General features: G+C 41.4%; 2 non-coding genes across 2 annotated transcripts; both read right to left on the minus strand.

Annotated features, from left to right (window-relative positions):
• Positions 1–1934: 1934 nt before the first annotated feature.
• Positions 1935–2041, minus strand: LOC120279713. Its single transcript, XR_005542018.1, has one exon. It is a non-coding gene; the product is annotated as a small nucleolar RNA R71 (small nucleolar RNA).
• A 3202-nt stretch (positions 2042–5243) lies between these two features.
• Positions 5244–5350, minus strand: LOC120279859. The gene has a single exon (XR_005542160.1). It is a non-coding gene; the product is annotated as a small nucleolar RNA R71 (small nucleolar RNA).
• Positions 5351–23408: the final 18058 nt, after the last annotated feature.

The following is a 23408-nucleotide window of genomic DNA, read 5'->3' on the forward strand; positions in this document are numbered from 1 at the left end:
CAATTTTCTTCCAGCATGACACGGTCTGGACACAATTGTGCCCAGACTATGTCGAGCACGAAATCCCTCTTTATAGCTACAGTTTTTAGGGTTTCATCATCATCTTTGTTCAGGGATCTTCTTCTCCACCTGGAGGTCTTTGATGAGGGTGAAGATCAAGCTTATCCACACCTTCTAAGGCATAAAGGATCTAGTTGGAGGCACAAGAGAAGTGATGCTAGCACAAGGAGCTCGACATTGGAGGCAAATCTCAAAGAGAAGGGAGTCATGTCTTTTTTTTTTAGATCTAGTTTTATCTCCTCCATGTTGTATCCACCCATGAGGTGCTAGCCGGCCAAAGTGCCAAGGAGTGGGAACATTGCTACTTTGTATGCTTAAATACTTATACTCTTTATGATTTACGGAGTTATTTGGGTTCTTGTGTTTAACATTAAGTTTGCATAACTTGATGTGTTTGATTTGCACAATTACTTAGGTAAAACTTGGTGTGTGGATTGCCATAGTTGTGGTTGTCTTGTGTGACTGTAAAACTTGATGTGCATGGAACCATAGTTACTTTAGTAAAACATGGTGTCATTGAGAACCATAGATGCTTCATTGCTATTGAGCACACACTAGAACCGAAAAATGCACCTGGTAAACCTTGAGAGTGAGTGAGCATTACTGAGTGTAGAGGGAACATCCCGGGGCATTGTTCACTTCTGTTGATACTTGATCCAATTGCCTTTATCTTCATCTATTCTCTTTTTCTTTTATCTTTTAATTGCTCTTTCATTTATTTAATCTCATCACCCATTCATTATTCACTAGAGATCAGTGTTAAGTGAGTATTTTTAGTCCAGTCCCTGAGGTTCGACAAACCTACCCCTTAGGGGTTTCCACTATATTACTTGTGTGCGACCCGTGCACTTGCGGAGAATACATCACCGTGTATTTTTGGATTTCTACGACTCATTAAACTTCAATTAGGAGTTATAATTAGTAGTCTTGCACTTGAAACAATAGTCCTAGGGTGAGCAATGTCTGAGTACCCCATTTTCTTATCGATTGCCTCTCCTTATCCCTATTGCGCTTCTTTTATTTTCTTTACTTTTATTTACCTTGATATTGTTCACACAACACCTCAATCATTTTCACTATAGTTAAATAGCAATTATTGTGTTTTCGAGCACTATTCCATGTGGATACGACTACCGACTCACCGGGGTACTTTATTACTTAGATAACCCGTGCACTTGCAGTACACACGCGCAAGGGGTGTGTCAAGTTTTTGGCTCCGTTGCTAGGGAATAGGCATTTTGGAAGCATTTTTGCACTTTACTATATTAGCTATTCATCACTTGTTCTATTTCACACTTTTGTATTCTTCCATCATTCTGATTTGTTTTTCTTTCTTTGGTTACAACTCCAGGTTATGACTAGAGGAAATCCTTCGACATTCGTTGAATGTGATCCAGATATTGGAAGAAGAATTCATAGAAGGGGAAATGAACCTATATAAGAATAGTCAAATAAAGCTGAGATAGAAGGTGAAGGGTCTGATAATATGGCAGAAGAATGAGCAACAGAGGATACTCTCAGATTATGTAAGACCTGCAGTTCTCGGTATTCAGTCTAGTATTGTGCGGCCTTCGATTACAGCTCAGAGTTTTGAGCTCAAGCCAAGCTTCATCCAGATGTTACAGGAGTCAACACAGTTTAATGGTTTGGCAGATGAGGATCCGAACAACCACATCCAGAATTTCTTTGAAGTGCGTGACATACTCAAGATTAATGGAGTAACAGATGGTGCTATCAATTTGAGCGCCTTCCCATTTTCCTTGAAAGGGAGAGAAAAACAATGGCTACATTCATTACCTAGAGCATGGATCACTACTTGTGATAAGATGGTAGAGGATTTTCTTGCTCTATATTTCCCTCTCGAAAAATTTGCAAAGCTAATGAATGAAATATCCTCTTTTTTGCAAATGGAATTGGAGTCTCTTTTTGAGACATTGGATAGGTTCAAGGATCTCCTGGGGAAATGTCCTCGGCATTGGTTCCCCGAGTGGATGATCATCCAAACCTTCTATAATGGTCTGAACCCAAGCACGAAGCAACTACCTGATGTTGCAATAGGAGGTACCGTAGGAAGAAAGACCCCCAAAGAAGCCCAACATCTCATTAAAGACATGGCTATGAACAGTTATCAGTGGAACACATGGGATATAGAGAAGGTAGCCGGACTTCATGATATTGTTTCTGTAACATCATTAGCGGTCTAAGTTGAATCATTAAACAAGAAGTTAGTCACTCTAACTTCTCCTAGTGGGGTGGCGGTGATGAGTTACACTTGGTGTGGGGGAGGACATGCTCCATCTGATTGCTCGATTTTTATTGGTGGTACCACTTCCGTGGAACATGTTGATTTTGTAGGTAATGCAATGAGAGGTCAAGGAAAACCGTATAGGAATACCTACAATCCGGGGTGGAGAAGCCACCCAAACCTTTCTTGAAGTAATCAAGGGAAACAGATGGCTATGGTACCACCGGATTCCCAACAACAACAACAAGCCCCGAACTTTGAGAATGGAGTTTCAGAGTTGGAAAACCGGATGACCGATTTACAGAAGGCTTTAACCAAGTTCATTCAATCATCAGATACAAGATTTCAATCGTTTGAAGCCACACTTTGCAACCACAACGCATCATTGAACAACTTGGAGAACCAAGTGGGACATATTATGAAGTCACTATCAAAAAGACCTCAAGGAAGTTTACCTAGCAACATGGAGACTAGTCCAAAAGAATATTTGAAGGTGATCACTTTGTGAATTGGCCGTGAAGTTGAGAGTAGAGTCTCTTGGGAGAAGACAAATGTTGAGTCACTCGATGTCGTGGAGGTTGAGGAGAAATCCAAAGAGAAGGAGGAGGCACCCGTACCTTAGAAGCCAAGAGTCCCTTATCCTCCAAGATTGAGGAATGCCCAAAATGATGAGCTATTGATAAGTGCTTGTGTATTAATATTATGAAGTATTCTTTTCTTACATTAATCATTACTTTTCTCAGATTTTATTGCTTATGCATGTGTTTTTTGTTCTTTTGTGCATGTAGGGTTATGGAGACAATAGTGGAAAAAAAGGAACCAAAAGTAGATTTTGGATGCATTTTGTTAATGAAATCTTGGAGTGAACAAATGCGAAGACACAAGTTGTCAGTGTGTGCTAACCTCTATTGTGCTCGAGTGAAGATACAATTAGAGGGGCATAAAGGCAGTCACACTCATGTGTTCCGACTTTGTGCAATGCTAGCAAGATCTTCATAAATGTGGCATTTATTGAAGATGCGAAGTGATCTATTGTATAGATGTAGCCAAAGTACTGTTCACAGCTTGAAGAAATAAAATTTCTGGAAATTCACACAGGCGTGTGGATGCCCGATTCCAGCTCTATTTAAGCCGTGACTTGAGACATTTTGAAGAATCGTTTTCCCATCTTTTCCCCACCTTTGGAGGTGCTCGTGGTTAGGGTTTGGAGAGGTTGTAGCTAGGTCTTTGGAGTGGTTCTACAGCCTTTTGACACCATATTCCTTCGGAAGATAGTTGTTGGGGAAGCTTTCGTCGGTATCGATTCGGCGAGGTGTACCCTAGGCTTGATGAAGGAACCCTTGGAGAAGATGAGGCTACTCCACAAGGCCATCGATATGGACTACAAGGAGGTTTTACTTATCAATTATATGCCTTTTACATTCAATTTCATTATTGATTACATCTTGTTCGATTGAGAGCTAAACCCCTAGTGGGTGCTTGGACTTGTAAACCCTAGGATGACTTTCTTTCATTGACCTTTAATTATGTTTTCTTTAATTGATGTTTTTAATTGAGTTGCAATCTTGAATGCTTGTTGAAGTGATTTTCTCTTAGAGTGACACTAGGGTTGAGAATCCATCTTGGTAATCCTTGTGGATGAGTGACACACCATGAGGGTTAGACAAAGCTAGATTGGAGAGGATTGAGAGGGTGCGTCGAGAGGTAGTAGAACATACCCTTTCCCTTCCGGTGTGATTTATTTTACTACCTCCATGTTCGAAGAGTTCTTTGCGGTCACAATATAGTGAAGTGCTAAGAGAGGAACTCCGTTCGGGCTTAGTTGTGCAAGCAACAAAGTGAAGCATTGAAGTAATTATTAGTGCTGGGCTTAATTGTAACTAGGGGTCTTTCGCCTAGACCAAAGGGTTAGATCTATATTAAGGAATAAGGTTTATCACCTGGAGTCCCTAGAGCTTCTTGTAATCCCATACAAGTATGAGGCGTCGAGAGTACTTTTTTCGTTGGGGACCATGTGTTATAAGATTTTCATGACTCATTGAACATCAGTTAGGAGACATAATGATTGGTCTTGTACTTGAAACAATAGTCCTAGGGAGAGTAATGTCTGGGTGTCCCACTTTCTATCAATTGCCTCTCTTGTTATTCTCCTGCGTCTCTTTCTTATTTTCTTTTATTTCTGTTTGCATTGATATTGGTCTTCATCATAGTTAAATAGTAATTCTTGTGTTTCCAATCCCTATTCCCTATGGATATGACTAGCCACTCACCAGGGTAATTTATTATTTTGACAACCCGTGCACTTGTGATACACACACGTAAGGGGTGTGTCAAAGGTTTTGGCGCCGTTGCTGGGAAATATCCATTTTGGAAACACTTCGCACGTTCCTATTTTAGCTATTCATCACTTGTTCTATTTCACACTTTCTTATTCTTTCCATCATTCTGATTTCTTATTCTTTATTTGGTTGCAGCTCCAGGTTATGACCCGAGGAAACCCTTCGATATTTGTTGAAGGTGATCCTGATATTGAAAGAAGAATTCATAGAAGGGGAAAAGAACCTGTGCAAGAACAGTCTAATTAAGCTAAAATAGAAGTTGAAGGGTATGATAATATGGCGGAATATAATGATAGTAGAGGACACACCCAGATTATGCTAGACCCATAGTTCTTGGCACGCAGTCTAGTATTGTGCGGCCACCGATTACGACTCAGAATTTTGAGCTTAAGCCAGGCTTCATCCAGATGTTACAGCAGTCAGCACAGTTTAATGGTTTGGCTAATGAGAATCTAAACAATCACATTGAGAACTTCTTGGAAGTGTACGACATGCTCAAGATAAATGGTGTTATGGATGATGCCATCAAGTTGAGGGCTTTCCCATTTTCGTTGAAAGGAAGAGCAAAGCATCGATCACTACATGGGATGAGATGGTAGAAGCACAGGAATGAAATATCCTCTTTTATGTAAACAGAATTGGAGTCTCTTTTTGAGACATGGGGTTAGGTTCAAGGATCTCCTCGGAAATGTCCTCCGCATGGGTTCCTCGAGTGGATGATCATCCAAACCTTCTATAATGGTTTGAACCCAAGCACGAAGCAACTACTTGATGTTGCAATAGGAGGTATCGTAGGAAGGATGATCCCCGATGAAGCTCGACATCTCATTGAAGAAATGGCTACGAACAGTTATCAGTGGAACATACGGGACATAAAGAAGGTAGACGAACTTCATGAGATCGATGTAGTCACATGATTAACGGCCCAAGTTAAATCATTGAATAAGAAGTTAGACACTCTAACTTCTCTTAGAGGGGCGGCAGTAATGAGTTTCATTGGGTGTGGGGGAGGACATGCTCCATTTGATAGCTCGATTTCTATTGGTGGTACATCCTCAGTGGAACAGGTTGATTTTGTAGTTAATGCAATGAAAGGGCAAGAAAATCCATATAACAACACCTACAATCTGGGATGGAGGAGCAACTCGAGCTTCTCTTGGAGTAACCAAGGGCAATAGAAGACTATGGAACCACCATGTTTACAACAACAACAACAAGCCAAGAACATGGAGAATAGAGTTTCAAGAGTGAAAAACCTAATGACCGACTAAGAGAAGGCTTTGACCAAGTTCATTTAATAATTGGATACAAGATTTTAATCGGTTGAAGCCACACTTCAAAACCATACTATATCATTGCACAACTTGGAGAATCAAGTGAACCAAATTGTGAAGTCACTCTTGGGAAAACCTCAAGGGAGTTTGCCTAGCAACACGGAGACAAACCCAAGGAAACATGTGAAGGTGATCACTTTGAGAAGTGGTCATGAAGTTGAGAGTAGACTCCCTAGTGAGAAGACCAATGTTGAGTCACCCATAGTCGTGGAGATTGAGAAGAGAGCCAATAAAAGAGAAGGAGGTGGAACCCACACCTTATAGGCCAAGAATTCCTTACCCTTCAAGGTTGAAGAATGACCAAAATGATGAACAATACTAGAAGTTCTTGGGTCTATTCAAGAAGGTGCACATCAACATCCTGTTTGTAGAGGCATTATCTCAAATGCCTCGCTATGCAAAGTTTCTCAAGGACCTCTTAACCAATAAGAGAAAGTTGAAGGAGAGTACATCTATGATCTTAGACCTCTTGTTCGGCGGTGTTACAAAAGAATATGCCAAACAAGAAGAAAGACATCGAAAGCTTTATCATTCCATGCATGATTGGTAATTTGGGTGAAGAGAAGGCGTTGGCGGATTCAAGGGGCTAGCATCAACTTAATGCCTTACTGTTCTTTCAAAATCTAGGCTTGGGAGAGCCTAGGCCCACTTGGATGACACTTCAATTGGTGGACCAAATGGGTAGACATCCAAGGCGCATCATTGAAGATGTACTTGTGAAAGTTGACAAGTACATATTTCCTGTGGACTTTATGGTGTTGGATGTTGATAAGGATGTTGATGTTCAATTGATATTTGGGAGGACATTCTTGCACACTTCCAAGGCTCTTATTGACATGGATGGTGAGAAGTTTACATTACGAGTCGGTGATAACAAGTTGACATACCGCCTCGCCGAAGCCATGCAACATTCTCTCGACTTTGATGATGCCTTGTATTTCCTTGACACTACTGATGAGTTAATTAATGAATATGTGTAGGAAATGATGTGTCCGGACCCATATGAGTGGTTGCTAGATCTAGAGGTCGAGAATGAAGAAATTTTGACACTTAGTCTAGAGGACAAGTTGCAACCTACCCCGGGGATCATGAAGAGGATGATCCAAAAGATGAAGCAAGCAAGAAGATGTCGCAAGAAGTGCCCCAAGGCTAATGGGGATGCGTAAGTGACACGTCCGAATATGCGTGTGTAAACCGCAAGTGCACGGGTGTCGAAGTAATAATTACCCCGGTGAGTGGGTAGTCGAATCCACAGGGAACAGGGCTACTAGTACTAACTTCTTCTCTGCTTTCTAACCTAATGATAAATGGAAAGGTGTGGTGATCTAATGTGCGAAGAAGTGAATACCGGAGACGAATATGCAAGGGTTAAATGGATGGAGATCTCAATCAGTAAAAGTGGGGTATTCGGGCAATGCTTCCCCTAGGATTCAGGTATTAGGTACCGGATAAGCAAAGTGTTTCTATGATGAGTAAGTTAAGTCGTGGAAATCCAAACATAATCGGGTCTATCTCTAGATCACCGATACTAGTCCCCTACGAGGTCCCGGTGGAGAAATCGCTCAATCTCAACACCTCACACCACATATGACCGCAAGCACTCTAGGGATTCCAAACTGTGTATCCAATTCCTAAAGATTGATCCAACCCTAATTCCCGGCGAAGGATCCTAACCCCCTACAAGGTCCCGGCGGAGAAATTGAGCAATCTCACGCCTCCCACCAAATATGGTTGCATAGAGCTTAGGGAATGGAGATAGAATACACCAATCGGATGGGAAAGGGGACACTTCACTATCTCATGACTCTCCCTCTCAACCCTCTTCAATCTTGAGGTTCTAACCCTAATGGAGATCTCTCTCCCACCAAGGCAACAAATCATGCAAACCAAATAACCATAAGATCAATAAGGCAAGCAAGCATTAAACAATCAAGAATGAAACTTAATCAAACTAGGATTAAATAGAAACACAAAGCAAATCCACAAAATATGAGAATCCTAGGGTTCACAAGCCCAAATACCCTCTAGGGTTTTAGCCCTCCATGGAGCAACATACAAAACACACCATCAATGAATGAAAGTACATTAAAACCATAGAAATAAACCCCCTTATATATGAACTGATGGCCTTGATGGAGAGCTTCGACGTCTTGAAGGTCCCACTCCGAAGCTAGATTCACCGGTGGCTTCCTTGATGCTATGACGTAGGAGGAATCGATCAAAGTTGGTGACGAAGCGCCTCCAAAGCCGCAAAGACCTCCTCTCCAAACCCCTAGCCGTCTCACCCCTCAAGAGCCGCACAAAAAGATGAGAAAGAATAGGGCAAAAAGCGGCTATTTATAGGCCTTAGATTGCGCTCAGTCACGTGCCCTCACGCCGCGTGCTGGATTTTTCCACGCGCGCGTGGGCTGCAAGACTTTCACGCGGCGCTGCGAATGTGAATGCCTGCTACGAGTACTGCTTCATTGAAATTGCTACAGTACTTTTCACATAACGCGATCCGAACACTCTTCTCTTAAGGCCATATGTCCGGGCACACGTCCATGTGGTAGGCTATAAAACTTTTCTTCATCGACGTATCTTTGAGAGGTCTTGCAATCTTCACAAAGAGAAGGAATATGAAGATGTGGCTGCCTTTGTGCCTTTCCAAATGGTGAATTGACTTGAATCTTCTTGGAAGTTGGCACACATCTCCACATTTATGAACTGCTCTCGTGTCTTGGTCCTTGAATTGAACAAGAACTCCCAACATTGTGTCTTTATAGCCTATCTTTGCTTCTTTTTTACTCTTCAAGGCATTCACAACCTATATGCATAAAAGAACACCAAATACACAATATGAGACATAAACCACAGTAAAAATGATGCTCAATGCATGTAAAACATATATAAAAATATGTCTACTCAAGCACTTATCAAACTCCCCCACACTTAAGTCTTTGCTTGTCCTCAAGCAAAATTAAACATTATACCTATGGAAAGAAAAAAGAGAAGTGCTTGGCCTTAGGTTCACCAAATGAGTACAAGAATAAAATTCTACAGTCATGGAGAGAATCAAACACTAGACAAAGCAATCAATGCTCTAGCAAACAATCCAATCAAAAATGAATATGATAAAAATCCGAATGCGTGTGTGTGTGAAAAAAACTCAACTCATGTCAACACTATGTCCACTACCAAGTTCTTATTAAAATGGGACTTATTTATGAACAAAAAAAGAATAGGTAGTAGCTTCACACAATCCTCTAAGGTAGCCCTTTCCCAAGATGCCTCCCGGGTGGCTTTCACACTTTCGAGGTGGTAGCTCTTTCTACCAAGGGTGGTAGCTTTCACACATCCCATGAGATAGCTCTTTCTCTCATTAGGGCATAACAAGTATCCGACTTATGAGAGTAGCTACATACATCATGAGTGGTAGCTCTTTCCACCCCCTATGTACAAACAACAAACAATTTCCAAATTTTTAAATAAAAAAACTAGCACACTAAAGTCCCAAACATAATGAACTAGAGTCTTCATAGGTCTCATGAGTGAGAAAAAGTGCACAAAGAGCAAACAGACAAAAAAATATTCAAGAAAAATTGGATGAAAAACTAGAGCATAATAAAAATCCAATGTTTACAACCTCCAAAAAAACTAAGAATTAAACTCTTAACCCTAAGGTGAACCTTCATTGGCAACAAAGAGCATGCTCATGAAAACACAAGTATAAGTCATGTATAAGGTGAACCCTCCCCCACACTTAAGATGTACATTGTCCTCAATGTACACATGTAAGCACAATAAAAATAGCATCAATAGAAGCATAATGTGTGCGGGAATGCAATTAAAACAATACTTCCCTGAATTCCTCATTAAACGTTTGGTGAAGTCCAACTCAAGGGCGTGTTGTATAGGTTGTGAAGCTCACACAACCATGGGACAACGCACATGATCGTGTCTATGACTAAAACACCATAAACATCACTCTCAAGGCGATCTGCACGTATATAAGGGGTTCAGTGAAGCTCAACAAAAAGAAAAGATGTACGAGTTTTTTTATAGGTAAACACATGAAGCACAAACTCGCACAAACAAAACAAAACACAAAGTTAACTAAAGTCTAAAAACAAACAAAAATAAATAAAATAAAATAAAGAAAAACTATAAATGAAAACAAAAGTAAAGAAAACTAAAGAATCATGAGTGGGACACCTCAAGCATCAACGTCGTTTTCTGGTGTTGCCAGTGTGCCAAAATAATCTTCTCATCCAAGGTTAACCGTATGAAATTCAAGCATTTCGGAACAAGTTTTTTGGTCCTTGGTGTCATACCGCAAATAAAGCTTCAAAAAGAAGTCGGTTAAGCATGAATTTGATGAGTACTGGGGGCTCCACGCTGGGGTGGAGGGCAAGCCAAGCACTTTTTCGGCCTTATTGGGTACTTTTTCCGCCCACGCTGGCGTGTGGGAAGCCACGCGCCAGCGTGGCGCGCTCGGTCTCGGCCAGGGTGCCACGCGGCCGCGTGGACCAACCGCGCTGGCTGGCCAGCCCACGCGGGCGCGCAGCTGAATGGCTGGCCATCCCACGCGTGTGTGTGGGCCGGCCACGCGCCCGCGTGGGCACCCAACCATGGCCAAGAAACCATGATTGGGCTCCAACGCTTCCAAAATTTTTCGATCCATACATTCTAAAGTATTTCTACATAATTTTTCATGAAAAACAACACTTATAAACCAAGAAAACTTCATGGATTGGCAAAATAAGAGCATGGAGAAAATGGGAGAAGATGAAGCTTACCGGTGCAAATTGGTGAAGGAAACTTAATGCAAATGCCGGAAAAACACTTTTAAATCTCAAAGGAGTTGAAGAACTTAGTTTTGTGCTCAAAGGTTTGGATTCTTGAAGATGGAGAAGTGGGACATGAAGGGTATAAGTGATGAAGATAATGAAAAGTGACCCCTCATATTCTTATAAGCCACATGGGGGTGTGGAAATTCCACACCCTCGCGTGGGTACTGTACACGGCCGCGTGGAAATTCCACGCGACCGTGTGAGCTGCAAAATTTCTGCAGACAGTCCACGCAAGGCTCCAAACTTCAAATTAACACTAATTCTTCAACTATAAACATGAATTACTCCCTAAACCATGCCACATACACGGAAATCAAGTTAAATCACCAAAATTTTCCATGAAAACTTCAACACCAACAAAAATTCATCAAAGCACCCACTCATGAATTTATTATTGCAGAAATGAAAATTTAAACTAGAAAACAATTAAAAACCTGGGTTGCCTCCCAAGAAACGCTTGTTTTACGTCACTAAGCTTGACGTACCTCTTCCTTACCTTATGGAGGCTTGAAAAGAGTGTGTTCCTCCCGACTAGACATTGCATAGCTACTTCCTTTAAACCAAGAGTCAACTTGCCGGGATGAAGTATTTGTTGGAGAGTCCAACCATCTTACTTTTGGCCTCCAAGGAAACAATTTGGGTTGGGAATTGTCCAAGCTTAGCACAGGTGGGTCATTGGATGGCTTCAATCTCCTACCCACATCTTCTTCCCTTCCCAAAACCTCTCTCTTGCATTGTAAGAGTTGATCAATCCCAAAGAGAAATGCTTGTTCCATTACCTTGGGGTTTGCTTCTTCTTGTGTATTTTCAACTTGAGAGGAGCATGACACTAGCAAATCCCCTTGAAAATTTTCTCGCTCACAAGCACAATCTTCATTCACACAATCCAAAATCTCAAAATGATATTCAACTTCTTTCTTTTTATTTTCTACATCAATGTACTCAATTTGCCCAACTTCGTCAATGTTGCTCATGGCCTCATCATGTCCCGGAGATACTTGCCTTGCTTGTTCAAATTCTTCTTTTTCCTTAGCAAGCATGTCCAAGATCTCTCCTAATTGATGTTCAATGTTTTTGATGGCGACCTCGTGACAACTTAATGTGGCCTCAATATTTTGGAAACGGGCATCGGTGGCTTCAATAAATCTCGGTAACACTCTTTCCAACCGAAGTACATCATCTTCAAGCTTCTCATCCATCTGAAATTCTTCTTGAGGTGCTTCCCATTGTTGTTCATCAATATCCCACAAGAGATTTGGGTAGTTCCTTTGATTTGGATGATAGTTGATGCGATATGGATCGTGATGTTGATGAACATTAACAAATTGATCAAGTTTTCTAGTGAGAGCTTCAACCTGAAAATATAAGTTTAAAATTGGATTAATCATCATTCAAGTTCCATGCAAGAAAAAAAGTAAGTAAGACAAAAATAAAAACAAAAATAGAATGGTGGAAGAAGATAAAGTGAAATGGATGAAAACAAAAATAAAAAAACCGATGAGAATGATGGAAGAAAAAGAAAGTGTGGAATAGAAAAAAATAAAATGAAAAAAATGGATAAATGGCTAGAGCAACAAAAGTCCTAGCGTTCCTAGTATCCTATTCCCCGGCAACGGCGCCAAAAACTTGACACGTCCGAATATGCGTGTGTAAACCGCAAGTGCACGGGTGTCGAAGTAATAATTACCCCGGTGAGTGGGTAGTCGAATCCACAGGAACGAGGGCTACTAGTACTAACTTCTTCTCTCGCTTTCTAACCTAATGATAAATGGAAAGGTGTGGTGATCTAATGTGCGAAGAAGTGAATACCGGAGACGAATATGCAAGGGTTAAAATGGATGGAGATCTCAATCGGTAAAAAAGTGGGGTATTCGAGCAATGCTTCCCCTAGGATTCGGTATTAGGTACCGGATAAGCAAAGTGTTTCTATGATGAGTAAGTTAAGTCGTGGAAATCCAAACATAATCGGGTCTATCTCTAGATCACCGATACTAGTCCCCCTACGAGGTCCCGGTGGAGAAATCGCTCAATCTCAACACCTCACACCACATATGACCGCAAGCACTCTAGGGATTCCAAGCGTGTATCCAATTCCTAAAGATTGATCCAACCCCTAATTCCCGGCGAAGGATCCTAACCCCCTACAAGGTCCCGGAGGAGAAATCGAGCAATCTCACGCCTCCCACCAAATATGGTTGCATAGAGCTTAGGGAATGGAGATAGAATACACCAATCGGATGGGAAAGGGGACACTTCACTATCTCATGACTCTCCCTCTCAACCCTCTTCAATCTTGAGGTTCTAACCCTAATGGAGATCTCTCTCCCACCAAGGCAACAAATCATGCAAACCAAATAACCATAAGATCAATAAGGCAAGCAAGCATTAAACAATCAAGAATGAAACTTAATCAAACTAGGATTAAATAGAAACACAAAGCAAATCCACAAAATATGAGAATCCTAGGGTTCACAAGCCCAAATACCCTCTAGGGTTTTAGCCCTCCATGGAGCAACATACAAAACACACCATCAATGAATGAAAGTACATTAAAACCATAGAAATAAACCCCTTATATATGAACCGATGGCCTTGATGGAGAGCTTTCGACGTCTTGAAGGACCCACTCCGAAGCTAGATTCACCGGTGGCTTCCTTGATGCTATGACGTAGGAGGAATCGATCAAAGTTGGTGACGAAGCGCCTCAAAGCCGCAGAAAGACCTCCTCTCCAAACCCTAGCCATCTCACCCCTCAAGAGCCGCACAAAAGATGAGAAAGAATAGGGCAAAACGGCTATTTATAGGCCTTAGATCGCGCCTGTCACGTGCCCTCACGCGCCTGCGTGGATTTTTCCACGCGCCGCTGCGGTCGCAAGAATTTCTACGCGTCGCGCGAATGAGCACTCGCTACATTACTACTACGGTGAAATTGCTACGATGACTTTTTCACAAAACGCGATCCGAACACTCTTCTCTTAAGGCCACATGTCCGGGGCACACGTCCATGTGGTAGGCTATAAAACTTTTCTTCATCGACGTATCTTTGAGAGGTCTTGCAATCTTCACAAAGAGAAGGAATATGAAGATGTGGCTGCCTTTGTGCCCTTCCAAATGGTGAATTGACTTGAATCTTCTTGGAAGTTGGCACACATCTCCACGCTTTATGAACTCGCTCTCGTGTCTTGGTCCTTGAATTGAACAAAAAAACTCCCCAACATTGTGTCTTTATAGCCTATCTTTTGCTTCTTTTTTTACTCTTCAAGGCATTCACAACCTATATGCATAAAAAGAACACCAAATACACAATATGAGACATAAAACCACAGTAAAAAAATGATGCTCAATGCATGTAAAACATATATAAAAATATGTCTACTCAAGCACTTATCAGTAAGCACAAAGTAAGGATGATGAACCATTGTGTGGTAACAAGCTTGATAACTCTCCCTCTACCTTGAAACAATTATGTGCATCATGCTTTTAGGTTGTAGGTAATAGGGAAACCTTCATCTATGAGCCCCCGTAAGGTAAGGTTAGGTACATCAATCTTAGTGACATTAAATAAGTGCTTCTTGGGATACAACCCAAGTCTTTACTGTTTTTCTAGGTTTTAGTTTAGTACTTGCATGAATAAGGACTTGCGTTTTGGTGTCTTGATTTTTACATGCTATTGTTGTGTTTTTCTCGTGGATCATTGGTGTTTTCGTGTGCTTAATTGTGATTGGTGAAGTTTGTTGGTCATTTGAGAATGTTTTCCATGTTTCTCTGGTCAATTTTTCATAGTATATATAGGCCCTGTTGTATATGAGTCCGCATAAATTTTTCTGCAGAGTCTATAATTTTTCCTAGGTCATCCAGAGAAGATACACGCCCATTTGGACTTTCCACAAGGCCATGTGTCTCCGTTCAGAGCAAGTCCTGAGAGGACACAGGGGCATGTGTCTGCCCCTATGGATAGGCTCATGACGGTCACATGCCCATGGGTAATTTTCACAAGGGCATGTGTTTCTCGGTAGAGTTCTCAAACTCCATCCTGAGAAGACACAGGGGCATGTGAATACCCATGTGGATGACCCTATGAATGGCACATGGGCGTGGGTAATTATCACACACTCATGTAAATCTCTACAGAGAGTTCTCCTCCAGCTTGAGAGCACATAGGGGTATATGAAATTTCCACAAGGGCAAGTGGAACACTTAGCCAAATTTTTGGGTGGACAGAGAAGCCACAGGGGCGTGTGGGTGTCCCTATGGGTCGGGCACATGGGCGTGCGGAATTTCCACACGCTCGTGTGGATGTGTTCAGAGGTAACTCAGGCTATCCTGAGAGCACACAGGGGCGTTTGTCTGCCCCTGTGGTGCCCCCCTATGGAGGCACACGGCCGTGTGGAATTTCCACATGCCTTTGTGGATGCACAGAACGTCAAGAGACGTGATTTTTCTTTAAAACCCACTCATTTTTCTATATCTTTTCACTCCCGAACATTCAGTGAATGCATACATTCACTCTCCCAACCTATCACCATCGATTTAGAGGGATTGAACTTGAGTTTTCTGGACATTTTCAAGTTTTTGAAGTTCATCTCGTCGGTAAGCCACCTTTTTCCCTTTTTCTTCACCAATCTTGATTCATTTTCCTTAAAACTAATAAATGTTGCTTTAGTTTCCTGGTTAAATGAATGGTTCATGCTTTAGGATGAGTTTAAAATGAATTTGTGATGTGTTTTTGGGATTTTCGCATAGTGGCCTTACAACTTTCACATCCCGTAGATCCACACGGGCATGTGGAATTTCCACACGACCATGTGGATTCGTGTAGATTGAGTTTTTAAAGTGATATTTGATCGATTATTATTGATTCTTGCAGCTATGGCCAATACGATAAGGAAAGCGGTGGCAAGCATCCCCGAGAGCCCTCTCCGGAGCGGTTAGAGTTCTTGATCCCTGAGCATCAGGCTCATTTCTAGCGATTAGTAAAACTCAAGTTTGGACAGTCGAGGTTTCTAGACTTGAGTGCATTGAGAGAGGCTCAGTTGGTAGATAATATGGCTGATGAGGTAGAGGAGCTTCTCTCCGTCGGCAGTGGAGGAGATTGTTGTCTATTCGCGAGTGAGCTATCTGTATGTTGACATTGGAGGTATTAGCGTCATTCGAGTTAGACCGATCGTATTCTAGATTCGATAGTATTGACGCCATATAGTTATGAGCGTTTGAACACCATTACAGTATGATCATCACAGTTTTTGGTTCGGCTTGGATTGTACGATGAGGCTTTCATTGGCACTGAGGAGTACGATCAATTACCGATTGACTATCTTGGTAGTTTGACTCCTAAAAGAGCATACAAGAAATTATGTGGCCATGGTCAGAATAAGCTGGGAGTGTCAAATTCTACATGCCTCTCCCGATCGAGTAACAGATATATCCACGCAGTCCTCAGCAGATCGGTGCACAGTTGCGGTGATAGTATAAGAGTTTTGAGCAGACAGGACTTACTTTACTTACACTTGACACGACGCCCCTTGCGTATATCCTGCAAGTGCATGGGTGTCGAAGTAATCAATCACAAGTGAGTAGGTATCGTATCCACAGGGAATAGTGAATAGAAACACAATGATTGCTATCTAACTATGATCAGAATAAATCGATAGTATGATGAATAAGATTTATATAAAAAGAGATAAAAGAAATAAGAATGAGAGACATAATAAAATTGAGAGATAAGGTAATCGATATAAATGGGGTACTCGGATATTGTTCCACCTAGGACAATCGTTTCAAGTGCAGAACCAACTATTATGCTTTCTAATTAATGCATTAATGAGTCATGGAAATCCTTCAATACATGGTCCTAAATCTAAGGTCAACCATGACTTACTCTATACCATGTCCTAGAGGAGAAATCGAACAATCTCAACACCTCGCACTCGGATAGAACCACATGGAGTTCTAGGGATTCCAAGTGATAAACCCTCATCCTAGATATAAACCTAACCCTTTGGTCCAAGTGAGAGGTCCCTAGTCACAATTAAGCCCTAGGTGCTAAAATCACTTCAACGCTTCACTCTGTTGCCTCTACAACTAATCCCCAGTGGAAGGTCATCCCTTAGCCCATTCACTCTACTATGACCGCAAAGAACTCAAGGAAATGGAGGTAGGATAAATCAAATAAGAGGGGAAAGGGGACGCTCCGCTACCTCTCGACTCACCCTCTCGACCTTCTCCAATCGAGCTTTGCCTAATCGTCGTGGTGTGTCACTCACTCACAAGTGTTACCAATATGAACTCTCAACCCTAGTGTCACTCTATGGGAGGATTCAATCAATCAAGCATTCAAGATTGGAACTCAAATAATACATCAATTAATGAAAGCATAATAGAAGGTTTAATCAAACAAATACATTCTAGGGTTCACAAATCCAATTACCCACTAGGGCGTTTAGCTCTTCATGGAGCTAGTTATAATCAACAATGAAATCGAATGTAAAAACAAGTAATCCATAGAAAACCCTCCTCGGTAGTCGTGTCGATGGTCTTGTGCAGTGGCCTCGTCTCTTCGAAAGGCCCCCTTGTCCGGCCTAGGGCACACCTCGTCGGATCGGTGCCGACGAAAGCTTCCACAATAACCTTCTTCCAATTGGAGCGTGATGTCGAAGCTGTAGAACCACTCCAAAACCCTTGCTAATACCTCTCAAAACCCTAGCCGCCGTCCTCTTGAAAGTTGTGGAAAAGATGGAGAAAAGAATGTTGAAATCGGGGCTGAAATCGGCCTTAAATAGGGCTTGAATCTGGCATCCACATGCCCCTGTGGATTCTCCACACGGCTTGTGTGGAATTTCCATATAGGTGTTTATAACATCTATCGCCCGTGTGGATTCTCTGGAATTCTCTTTTTTTGCTGGTTGTGAACAGTACCTGCTCCAGTGTTTGCTACAGTGTCCTGCTTCTTCATAGGTCACTTTGCTTCTTCAACAAGGGCTTCATCTGTGAAGATCTTGCTATTAATGCACAAGCCGGGATACTCGGATGTGACTGCCTTTGTGCCCCTCCAAATCATTGTGCTAACTTGAATACACAAACGTTAGCTCACATTCTCGCATCTTGAGCCCAACTTATGTCTTCGCGTTTGATCCTTCTCAAGATTTCCTCCAAATGGTGCATTCAAGATCTACATTGACTTCTTTCTCTAACATTTGGCTTTACAACCCTATATCCATGAAAGTAACAAAAATGTACACATATTAGTGCTAAAACCTGATAAAAGTAATGCTCATCATAAGTAAAGAGCACTTCGCATTCTTATCACACAAGCACTTATCAAACTCCGCCACACTTAAGTTTTTGCTTGCCCTCAAGCAAAAAATAAAACATTAAGGCATAAATGAAGGAAATATTTTAAGTGCTTGGCCTTAGGTTCACCAAAGTATACAAGGAGAGCATTCTACAAGTAAGGGAAGTTTTAACATTAAATACGTAAAATCAATGCTCTAGCTGAAAACTTGAATCAAAAAGGATAACAAACCCGAAATTGTGTAAGTGTGTGTAAACTCGCTCAAGTTAACCCAAGGTATACTTCTCAAAATTTTAAGTAAAAGGGATTTATTTATCTATAAAAAGTAATGAAAATTTGAAAAGATGGTAGTAGCTTCATACATCCTTTAAGGTAGCCTTTCCAAAGCGACCGCTAAGGTCACTTTCACACTTTCGAGGTGGTAGCTCTTTCTACCGGGGTGGTATCTTTCACTCATCCCATGATATAGCCCTTTATCTCATTAGGGAATAACTAGTTTCTGACTTATGAGAGTAGCTTCATACTTTATAGGTGGTAGCTCTTTCCACCCAAACAAGCACAACTAAACAATGAAACTTTTTTTTTTGAAATTAACAAAAGAAACAACTATAACTAGTCCCTTTTAACATCAAACTTGATTTTCCAAAAGAGTTTAAAAAGTGAGTAGTGCAACAAGTGTCAATCGGGCAAAAATTAATAATAATTCAAGTAAAAATTAGAGTATGAGAACATTCAATGTTAAAAACTCTTCTAAAGTCAATAATACAATCAGTGCAACTAAGGTGAACCACATCAAACTAATATAAAAGATATGTTCACTATGAAACTCCCCGCCCTCCCCCCCCCATACTTAAGTTGTACATTGTCCCCAATGTACCATGCAAGCATAATAGAAAACAAAGCAATCAAGTATAGAGGTGAGAGTGGCAATTGAAACAATACTCCCCTAACTCTGAGTGTTGCGTTTGATGGAGATAAATCCTTGGGAGTAAAGTTTCAGCGGGTCATGAAGCACACATGGCCCACATTGGCCGTGTCCATGACTAGTTCTCAATTCCCATACTGAGAAGACCATCTGCACGCATACACGAGGGGGTTCAGTAAAGCTCAATAAAACTAAAACAACTCGAGTATATATAAAAGATAAGGCAATGAATACAACTCGAGACAACAAAATGAAAATAAACTCAGAAGGAAAGTCCTTTTTGAGTATAAAAGTCCAAAATAAAATGCAGAAGTAAAGAACTGAAAAATAAAGTCAAGTATCGGTGTCATCAAGTCTTTGCTCTGCTACTAATGTTGGTGCTAGATCAAAGGATGGAGGTGGTGATGGTGATGGTGATGCTGGAGGAGCATGAGGAGTCCGTGGTCGCAGAACAAACGATGAGGCAGCATCTCGCTCAACAATCTGCTGTAACATATCAAAACGTGCCATCAACTCCACGTGCTATGCAAACTGTATCGCCCGGACACCTGCCATCTCTACTCGTACCTCAGCAATATCGGTCTGTAGTACCCCCACAACATCCTCGAGCCTCTCAAAATGATCATCGGCTCAAGATGGTGAAAACATGTACACTGGGCGTGGGTCCTATACTGCAAGAGATGCCTCAGTCTCCATCTGTGTTGGCTGAGGCTCGGGAGCAGGCTGAGAGGACATGGCAACATCATCGTCTCCCTCTGTTGCCTCTAGGGTAAGTGAAATCAGGGCGTACACTCCAGACCGAACTCTACGCACCATCCCTAACAACGCCCCTTGCGTATGTCCCGCAAGTGCACGGGTTTGTCGAAGTAATATATCTCAAATGATTGGGTATCGTATCCACAGAGAGTAGGGAATAAAAAAACATAAATTGTTTCTTAACTAAACGAAAAGTGAATAGTGATTTATGTGACAAAATGTGATGTAACAAAAGTAAAAGAAACAAGAGAAAGAGTGCAAGTAAAGGTGAGGTAAGGCAATCAATATAAGTAGGGTACCCGGATATTGTTCCGCCTAGGATAATCATTTCTAGTGCAAACACCCTCTATTATGCTTTCTAACTAATGCATTAATGAGTCGTGGAGATCCTTAAATACATGGTCCCAGATCTAAGGTCAACCATGCCTAACTCTATACATGTCCCGGAGGAGAAATTGAATAACCTCTCGACCTCGCACTCATATAGAATAGCAATGAGTTCTACTGATTCCAAGTGATAAATCCTCTTCCTAGATGTAGACCTAACCCTTTGGTCCAGGTGGAAGGTCCCTAGCCACAATTAAGCCCAAGGTGCTAAAATCACTTCAACGCTCCACTCCGTTACCCTTGCAACTAAGCCCTAGCGAAAGGTCATCCCGTGGCCCATTTACTCTACTATGACCGCAAAGAGCTCAAGGAATGGAGGTAGAATAAATCACACCGAAGGGGAAAGGGGGCACTCCGCTACCTCTCGACTCACCCTCTCAACCTTCTCCAATCTAGCTTTGTCTAAATCTAGTGGTGTGTTACTCACTCACAAGAGTTACCAACAAGAACTCTCAACCCTAGTGTCACTCTAAGGGAGTATTCACAGAATCAAGCATACAAGATTGGAACTTAAATAAAACATCAATTAATTGAAAGCATAATAAAAAGGTTCAATGAAACAAATACATCCTATGGTTAACAAATATCTAAGTACATATTAGGGGGTTTAGCTCTCCATGGAGCTAATTACAATCAATGATATCAAATGTCAAAGTAAAGAATCCATAGAAAACCCCCTCGATAGTCATGGCGATGGTCTTGTAGAGAGTCCTCTACTCCTCCAAGGGTCCCTTTCTTCGGCCTAGGATACACCTCCCCGGATCGGTGCCGACGAAAGCTCTCCCACTAACCTTTTTAAAACGGAGTGCAATGTCGGAGCCGTAGAACCTCTCCAAATCCCTACCCAATACCTCTCAGAACCCTAGCCGCATCCCTCTCTCAAGTTGGAGAAAAGATGGAGAAAAGAATGTTGAAATTGGGGCTAAAATCGGCCTTAAATAAGGCTCGAATCGGGAATCTACACGCCCATGTGGGCGCCCCTGTGAATTTTTTGCACATGCATGTGAAATTTCCACACTCCCGTGTGGATTCTCTATTTTACTCCTTTGGCCGACTGTAAACAGTACCTGCTATAGTGTTTGCTATAGTTTTTGCTGCAGTACTCTGCTATAGCACCGGTCCGAAACACTCCCGAATCCATGTTTTCATCGAGGTAACATAAATGGGCACACGTATACGCCGTAGATCGCTTTGCTTTTTTAATAAACAGACACGTTGGTGGAGATCTTGCTATACATGCACAAGCCAGAAATGGTTGAATGTGACTGCCCTTGTGCCCCTCCAAATCATTGTGCTAACTTGAATACAAGGAGATTGGCACACATTCTCCCATTTTAAAATTCACTTATGTCTTCGCGTTTGAACCTTCGCAAGATTTCCTCGAAATGGTGCATTCACGATCTACATTGGCTTCTTTCTCTAACTTTCAGCTTCACAACCCTATATGCATTAAAGTAACATCAATGCACACATATTAGCGTTAAAATCCGAGAAAAGTAATGCTCATCATAAGGAAAGACCACTTTATATTCTTATCACACAAGGACTTATCAAACTCCCTCATACTTAAGCTTTTGCTTCTCCTCAAGCAAAAATTTAAATATTAAAGCATAGACTAAGGAAATATTAGAAGTGCTTGGCCTTAGGTTCACCAAAGCATACAAAGAGGGCATTCTACAAGTAAAGGAAATTTCAACACTAAATACGAAAAAAAAATCAATGCTCTAGCTAAAAACTTGAATAAAAAAGGACAACAAACCAGAAATCATGCAAGTGTGTGAATTCACTCAAGTAAACCCAAGGTATACTCCTCAAAGTTCTAAGTATAAGGGACTTATTTATCTACAAAAAAAATAACAACAATTTCAAAGATGGTAGTAGCTTCACACATCCTCTAAGGTTGCCCTTTCCAAAAAGGCCGCTAACGTGGCTTTCACACTTTTGAGGTGGTAGCTCTTTCTACCGGAGTGGTAGCTTTCACACATTATATGAGATAGCTCTTTCTCTCATTAAGTCATAACTAGTATCCGACTTATGAGAGTAGCTTCATACTTCATAGTCGGTAACTCTTTCCACCCAACAAGCACAACTAAACAATAAAACTATTTTTGTTCTTTCTTTTCATTTTCCAATTTTTTTCAGAATTAAAAAAAGAAACAACTATAACTAGTCCCTTTAACATCAAACTTGAGTTTCCAAAAGAGTTTAAAAAGTGAGTAGTGCAACAAGTGTCAATTTAGGCAAAAATTCCTAGAAATTCAAGCAAAAACTAGAGCATGAGAACATTCAGTGTTAAAATTCTCCTAAACTCAAGAATATAATCATTGCAACTATAGGTGAACCGCCATTGGCTATGTGAGCATGTATATCAATCAAACCTAGTATAAAAGATATGTGCACTACTGAAACTCCCCTCCCCCAACACTTAAGTTGTACATTGTCCCCAATGTATACATGCAAGCTCACACATAATGTATATCAAACAAGAACCAATGTGGGAGAACCAATTAAAACAATACTCCCCTGACTCCTAGTGTTGCATTTGATGGAGCTAAATCCTTTGGAGTGAAGTTTCAAAGGGTTGTGAAGCTCACACGGCCAAGTGCTGAAACACCTTGGCTGTGTCCATGACAAGTTCTCAATTCCCATATCAACAAGACCATCTGCACGCATACACAAGAGGGTTTAGTGAAGCTTAATAAAACAAAAACAACTCAAGTATATAAAAGATAAAGCAATGAATATAACTCGAGGCAACAAAGCAAAAATAAACTCAGAAGGAAAGTCCTTTCTGGGTATACAAATCCAAAATGAAATACAAAAAGTAACAAAAATGATGAAAACAAAGTCAAGTGTCAATGCCGCGCTCTGGCTCTGCGGCTGATGATGGTGGTAATGAGGTACACGGTGGGTCAACCGGTGCTAGAGTAGGTGATGGTGATACCGGAGATGCCGGGGGAGTCCGAGGTCTCAAAATAAAAGATGAGGCAACGTGTCGCTCAAAAAACTGCTATAGCGTATCGAAACATGCCATGAGATGTGTATACTGTGAGGCCTGTGTAGCCCAGACCTCAGCAACCTCTCCTCGGACCTCAGTGATCTCTGTCCAAAGCACCCCCACAGCACTCTCGAGCCTCTCAAATCGATCATGGGCTCAAGATGGTGAAAGCATACATACTGGGGTTGGATCCTCTTGTTAGGATTATGCCCTCGAATGCCAACGAGGATACTTGTATTAG

This window comes from Dioscorea cayenensis, chromosome 16 (assembly GCF_009730915.1).
Source record: "Dioscorea cayenensis subsp. rotundata cultivar TDr96_F1 chromosome 16, TDr96_F1_v2_PseudoChromosome.rev07_lg8_w22 25.fasta, whole genome shotgun sequence".
Lineage (NCBI taxonomy): Eukaryota > Viridiplantae > Streptophyta > Magnoliopsida > Dioscoreales > Dioscoreaceae > Dioscorea > Dioscorea cayenensis.